The sequence below is a fragment of the Triticum dicoccoides genome, chromosome 5A (assembly GCF_002162155.2).
Source record: "Triticum dicoccoides isolate Atlit2015 ecotype Zavitan chromosome 5A, WEW_v2.0, whole genome shotgun sequence".
Taxonomy (NCBI): domain Eukaryota; kingdom Viridiplantae; phylum Streptophyta; class Magnoliopsida; order Poales; family Poaceae; genus Triticum; species Triticum dicoccoides.
Window position 1 is genome coordinate 609,230,810 of NC_041388.1, and position 6,432 is coordinate 609,237,241.

A 6,432-nucleotide genomic window follows, 5' to 3' on the forward strand; every position below is an offset into this window, starting at 1 on the left:
GTCCTAAGGGAGGGCGGTGGAGCAAGGATTAGAGGGAGAGGGAAGCTGCCAGCGTGGAGGGTGCGCCGCCATGGAATGGGATGGAAGCCGTCTCGTCGGGGGAAGAGGATGTAAGAGCATGTCTAGCAGACCCCGTATAATGCCGACCCGCAAAACATGTTTGCGATTCATGGAAAAACCGCTTTGCTGGCCGGCACGGGCGGCCGCAGAGTCTGCTTTGCAGTTCATGGAATATGCTATTTTACGGGTCGGCTTTGTGGGGTCTGCTCGGGCGTCGCTCCCGCCGGCCCGCAAATCTAGAATTTGCAATTCAATTTGACACAAGAAAATATATTTCTTTGCTTTTTCAACGACATTGGATACATAAGAATTCACCAAATCTTTGCTAGAATAGCAAGACCAAAGAAAACAAGAACCACAATTATGCATTTTAGAAGATATCCAACTTCCATAACTGCTCTGATACGTCTCCAACGTATCTATATTTTTTTTATTGTCCATGTTGTTATATTATCATTCTTGGATGTTTTATAATCATTTTATATCATTTTTGGTACTAACCTATTGACATAGTGCCAAGTGCAAATTGCTGTTTTCTGCATGTTTTTTACATCGCATGAAATCAATACCAAACGCAGTCCAAACGCAGCGAAACTTTTTGTGAATTTTTTTCGAACCAGCAGACATCCAGTGGGCCGGAGAAGCACCTGGGGGGGGGGTGCTCCGAGGGGAGTACAACCCACCAGGGCACGCCTGGAGGCCCAGGCGCGACCTGGTGGGTTGTGCCCACCTAGGATGCCTCCCGAACAACCTCTTTGCTCTATAAATATCCCAATATTTTAAAAACCCTAGGGGAGTCGACGAAACATCAATTCCAGCCTCCGCAAGTTCCAGAAACCACAGATCCAATCTAGATACCATCACAGAGGGGTTCATCATGTCCATTGGTGCCTCTCCGATGATGCGTGAGTAGTTCTTCGTAGACCTACGGGTCCGTAGTTAGTAGCTAGATGGTTTCCCATCTCTCTTTTGATTATTGATACAATGGTCTCTTGGAGATCCATATGATGTAACTCTTTTTGCGATGTGTTTGTTGAGATCTGATGAATTTTGAGTTTATGATCAGATCTATCTTTTTATCAATGAAAGTTATTTGAGTCTTGTTTGATCTCATATATGCATGATTGCTAATGACCCACAAGTATAGGGGATCAATTGTAGCTCTTTTCGATACGTAAGAGTGTCGAACCCAACGAGGAGCAGAAGGAAATGACAAGTGATTTTCAGCAAGGCAATGCCTGCAAGTGCTGAAATTGTAAGTAATAGAGTAATTTGGTAGCAAGATAATTTGTAACGAGCAAGTAACGATAATAGTAACAGAAGTGCAGCAAGGTAGACCAATCCTTTTGAGGCAAATGACAGGCCAAAACGGTCTCTTATAGTAAGAAAATCATTCTTGATGGTACACGGAAATTTCATCTAGTCACTTTCACCATATTGAATCAATTTGTGTTCGCTACTTTGATAATTTGATATATGGGTGGACCTGTGCTTAGGTGTTGTTCTTACTTGAACAAACCTCCTACTTATGATTAAGCCTCACACAAGCATCCGTAACTACGAGAAAAGTATTAAGAATAAATTCTAAGCATGGCATTAAACTTTTGGATCCAATCGGTCCCTTACGGAATAGCGCATAAACTAGGGTTTAAGCTTCTGTCACTCTCGCAACCCATCATCTAATAACTAATCCATAATGCATTCTTTTAGGCCCAAATATGATGAAGTGTCATGTAGTCGACGTTCACATGACACCACTAAGAAAATCACAACATACATACTATCAAAATATCAAACACATATCAAGTTCACATGATTACTTGCAACATGATTTCTCCCGTGACATCAAGAACAAAAGTAACTACTCACAAATGATAATCATGCTCAAGATCAAAGGGATATTAAATAGCATATTGGATCTGAACATATAATCTTCCACCAAATAAACCTTATAGTAATCAACTACAAAATGTAATCAACACTACTAGTTACCCACAAGCACCAATCTATAGTCCCAGCTAGTGCAAACACAGTTGAAAGCAAACAAAAATGCATAAAAACGCCAAACTGTGGCATTCTATCCCTCCAAATGATTTGCTCCCTCTCCATCCTTGCAATCATCTTCTTCTCCCTTATGTGCTTCTCCCATTTATGAATCCAAGATTTCTGTAAAGAGCAAAGAACAAATAAAATAAAATTTCAGCAGACATATATTTCCTTGCATGTTGTGATGTACAGTAGCTACGGGAATAAATAAAATTAAATTTCAGTAGACATTATGTGCTTCTCCCCCAATACCGTCTCTCTCGCCGCATCCCTCCCCCAATCCCCTAAGCATAGAGCACAATTTCTTAGGTATCATGGTTCTGACTTGTAAGTTTCAGTACAAACCACATGACAAAAGCCTAGAGCACAATTTCTTAGGTATCATGGTTCTGACTTGTTCCAGATAAGGATAACGAAGGGCATTCCAACTCCATTGCGAAATTTACAAAGGACAGTTTAATTCAGATCACTAAAATTAACTCCCATCTACAAGTCTGAAGTTTATGTAGATGAATTTCAGAAAAGCATCTTCAATACTTGCTTTAGTGTCCATGATACTTTTTTGTAAAAAATACTGAAACTCTATGTCCCGTGCAAAGAGGAGTGGCTACTACTTTCCCTGCTATAGTCAAAACATAGTTCCATGACCATATCCAGGACTGGTTTTGTCATATCAAACTAATGTGCTCTCTCATTCTCTTTTTGATTAGTAGTATCGTATCCATCTATCCATTGGAAGCATATATTGGCAAAGGGATCATTGTTCCCTTGATAATCTGATCTATGCATCGTGCTTGCTTCTTTTTCTTAAAAAAAGGCAGTAGGCTTCGTGAGTACCATGGGGAAGGAAATTGCTACATGGGACTGTGCCCTTTCCCAGAGCGAGCTCTTGATCCATAGGAAACATATCTTTCTCTCTCTCCCTGTACCAACAGTGTTAAAATTAGATTTGCTTCTTGTTTTGTCTATAATTGACTAGACTGCGGCCTTGTATTCTTTTACTGACCTATGGCTTATTTTCAGATGTATGGTGTCGTGAACAATGATGCACGTCCTTGTGTGATACGTCCTGTAATTGAAACTGACTTTTACTTCTGAATTAAAATCTTAGGGTTGTGTAATGCAAAAAACATAAACTGCATAGCAAATTAGTGCGTTTTTCACTACAATGCAGCTGTATTCTAACTGTTCAATCACTTTGGCATCAACTGACCCTATATTCAGTTACGTGACAGGACAAGGTAGGTAGTTAGTGGTGAGTGCCACGGTGAAGTTGAAGCTTTCTTTCTTTAGGGAAATGTTAGACTCACATTAGTACATTACAGAGAGAAACAAAAACACCAAGTAGTACTAGAACTATGAAAGCCACTCTTACCTTACTTGGTCATTTTGTCAAACACCTTCCGTGCGACAGTAGCTTGCACCGCCCGCATAGCACGGTCTTCAGTTGGTTGTGCCTCTTCTTCTGCTCACACAGGATACAAACAAGACAATGTTGTCATGTCCAGCAATCATACAGTCAAGATAAACAAATTACCACTTTAGAATTTCATTTCCTGTGCAGACACTACATCAGCCACCAGGTGTGATTTGGCATCGAATTTTCACTGCTGACAGCGACGACGGGCGAACGGGAAATTTTTTTTACTCCTCCCACATCATGTCATGTTAGTCCATGCTCTGATAAGCCGATGAACACACTGAAAATGGCAGCGAGCTGAGCCCGTGGATGCGCCTGCTTACCAGGTCGTAGGTGGCGGGCTCGACGTGGCCGGGGGACCCCTCCTCGCCGGTGTGCAGCGGGGCGCCGCAGCCGACGCCGGAGGGCGTCTTCTTGGCCAGGGCCCTCCGCTTCTCCTTGCGGCGGCGGCGCCTCTCAGCGTCCTCCTCCGGCGCACACGTGCGGCCACCCATCGCGGCCGCGGCCACGAGCTGCCGCCCCAGGTACACATCGCCCCGCGTCGGCGCCGCGGGGCCGACCCCGTTCGCCGGAGGAGACGGCGAGGGGGACGGGGCGCTGGGGGAGGTGGCCCGTGCGGGTTGAGAGGCAGAGGGAGGCGGTGGCGGTGGCGGACGGGTGGTGCTTGGTGTGGACGGCGGGCGGCGGCGCCGGGGATTTGGGAAAAGGGAGAGGAAGAGCGGGCGGAGTGGTCAGGCGAGGCGGAGGGGAACTTGGCTGGTAACGGTGCCTCCACGAGCTACGTGTGTGGTTCTATAGTTGTAGAGCTGTGTTTATACACCAAGCTGCTACTACGGCCTGTCGCGGGAGGCACGATGCAGACCACATAGTAGTAGCTTGGAGTTTATACACCGCGCTACTATATCAACTTAGTAGTAGCGTGGTTTTATATCCCTTACTACTACTATGCTATGTCTCGGGGGACACGGTAGAGACCGCTTAGTAGTAGCGAGGGTTAAAAACCCATGTTATTACTATCAACTTAGTAGTAGCGAGGGGTAAAAACTCGCGCTACTAGTAAGTAGCAATAGCGAGGGGTATAAACCCTCGCTACTAGTAAGCGTCTATCTATAAGCTTTTCCTAGTAGTGAGATGGGAGAGTTGTTGGTGATAATAAAGACAATGATTTTCTCCTCCGGGAGGGAAGTTCCCTCAGTGGAATGGCTCCGTCGGAGAGCAAAAGTGCTCCTGCCCAAGTCCCGCCTCGAGACGGCGACGCTCTGTCCCGAAAGTCCTTTTCTTATTTTTTTTCTAGGTCAAAATGACTTATATATATCAGAAGGTGGGCACCAAAGGTGGATCTGGGTGAACACAACCCACCAGGGCGCGCCTGGGCTCCCTGGCGCGCCCAGGTGGGTTGTGCCCACCTGGAGGGCCCCCTCTGGTACTTATTGGCTCCAATATCTCTTAAATATTCCATAAAATATCTTCGTAAAGTATCAGCCTGTTTGGAGTTGTGCAGAATATGTAGTCTGACGTAGCTTTTCGAGGTCTAGATTACCAGCTGCCGGAATTCTTCTTCTTTGTGTGTACTTTGCATATTATGAGAGAAAAACATTACAGTTACTGCAAAAAGCATTATTATGCATAAAAACATCATAAATGACAGTAGGAAAACATGATGCAAAATGGACGTAACAACTCCCCAAGCTTAGATTTCGCTTGTTCTCAAGCAAAAACCAAAATCAAAAAACATGTCCATATGCTTAGAGAGAGGGGTGTCGACAAAAACAAAATACGGACATAGAAGCATTATATAGATTATCCAAAACAAAATTCTCTTCTCGTGAATGGACATAATTACGGCATAGCCAAATTTACCGCCATGATGTGATAACCCTGCCAAACAAATATAAGTGTAGGGCAAGTGAAATCACATGTATCTGATTCCCAAACATATGTGAGAATGATTGAGGATGAGTTAAATTCAAATGCTTATCTGAAACATAAACGAAGGCATAATACGTAAGTGGCAATCAAGGAAGATATGTTGAATAGCCTTCTCTTGATTGGAGAATGCACAAAATTTACTCCTATTACAGTTGCGTTTAGCTAAACCATCTTCAGTTGAAAGGACACCACTATAGAGGAACTAAATATTTATAGTTTTGGTATTGTTCTAGCTCAATGCAAACAAATCATTTTTCTTAGGAAATCTAGCTCTTTTTAGGACATCACCTTATTTGTCGAATTATAAGATCCCAAAAACTATGAGTTGACGGAACTGATTAATTACTCAACATTTGGAGACATCTGATTATTCACAATAATCTTTGAAATAATATGAATTTCTGATTAATATAATAATTTCTATTTTTTTGTTTTCTTTGGAAAACACAAGAAAGAACATAACTATTATAGGCGCTTATGTGATGTGACGCCCGGATAATTAGACTACAGTAATCCCAAGCTAAGGATGCCACGTCACCTCCATTACTGTGATTAAACTCACGTTGATTCGAACCCGATTCAAATTCAAATTTAAAACATAGGCAAACAACAAAAGTTACCAAACTTTAAAACTAAAATGTTCGGAGTGAACTAAATAATGCATAGGTAATTATGGTGGAGAAACCAAACTTTGATAAAGCGTTTAAAGGCTCTAAAGATAATTAAAACAGTAGTTAAAACAATTAAATACATGCCTATTTAATTTTATAAAATATTAAACTATTTTATTTTCGGTTGAGAATTAAGGTGGCAGTAGTATATTTATAAATACAAATTTAGGTGCTAGTGTTTTTATAAAACTGTAATAAAAGGGAACTTAAAATAAAACAGAAAAGAAAATAAATAAAAGAAAAGAAAACACAAAAACAGAAAGGAAAACTAACCAAAAAAAAGAGGTAAAAGGAGACCCCCCCCCC

At 42.2% G+C, this 6,432-nt stretch overlaps 1 long non-coding RNA gene across 1 annotated transcript; it reads right to left on the minus strand.

Moving 5' to 3' along the window:
* Positions 1 to 1,960: 1,960 nt before the first annotated feature.
* On the minus strand, positions 1,961 to 4,295 carry LOC119303361. The gene is made up of 3 exons (XR_005147890.1): positions 3,850 to 4,295; positions 3,482 to 3,571; positions 1,961 to 2,226 (listed from the first exon to the last, which is right to left on the minus strand). It is a non-coding gene; the product is annotated as an uncharacterized LOC119303361 (long non-coding RNA).
* Positions 4,296 to 6,432: the final 2,137 nt, after the last annotated feature.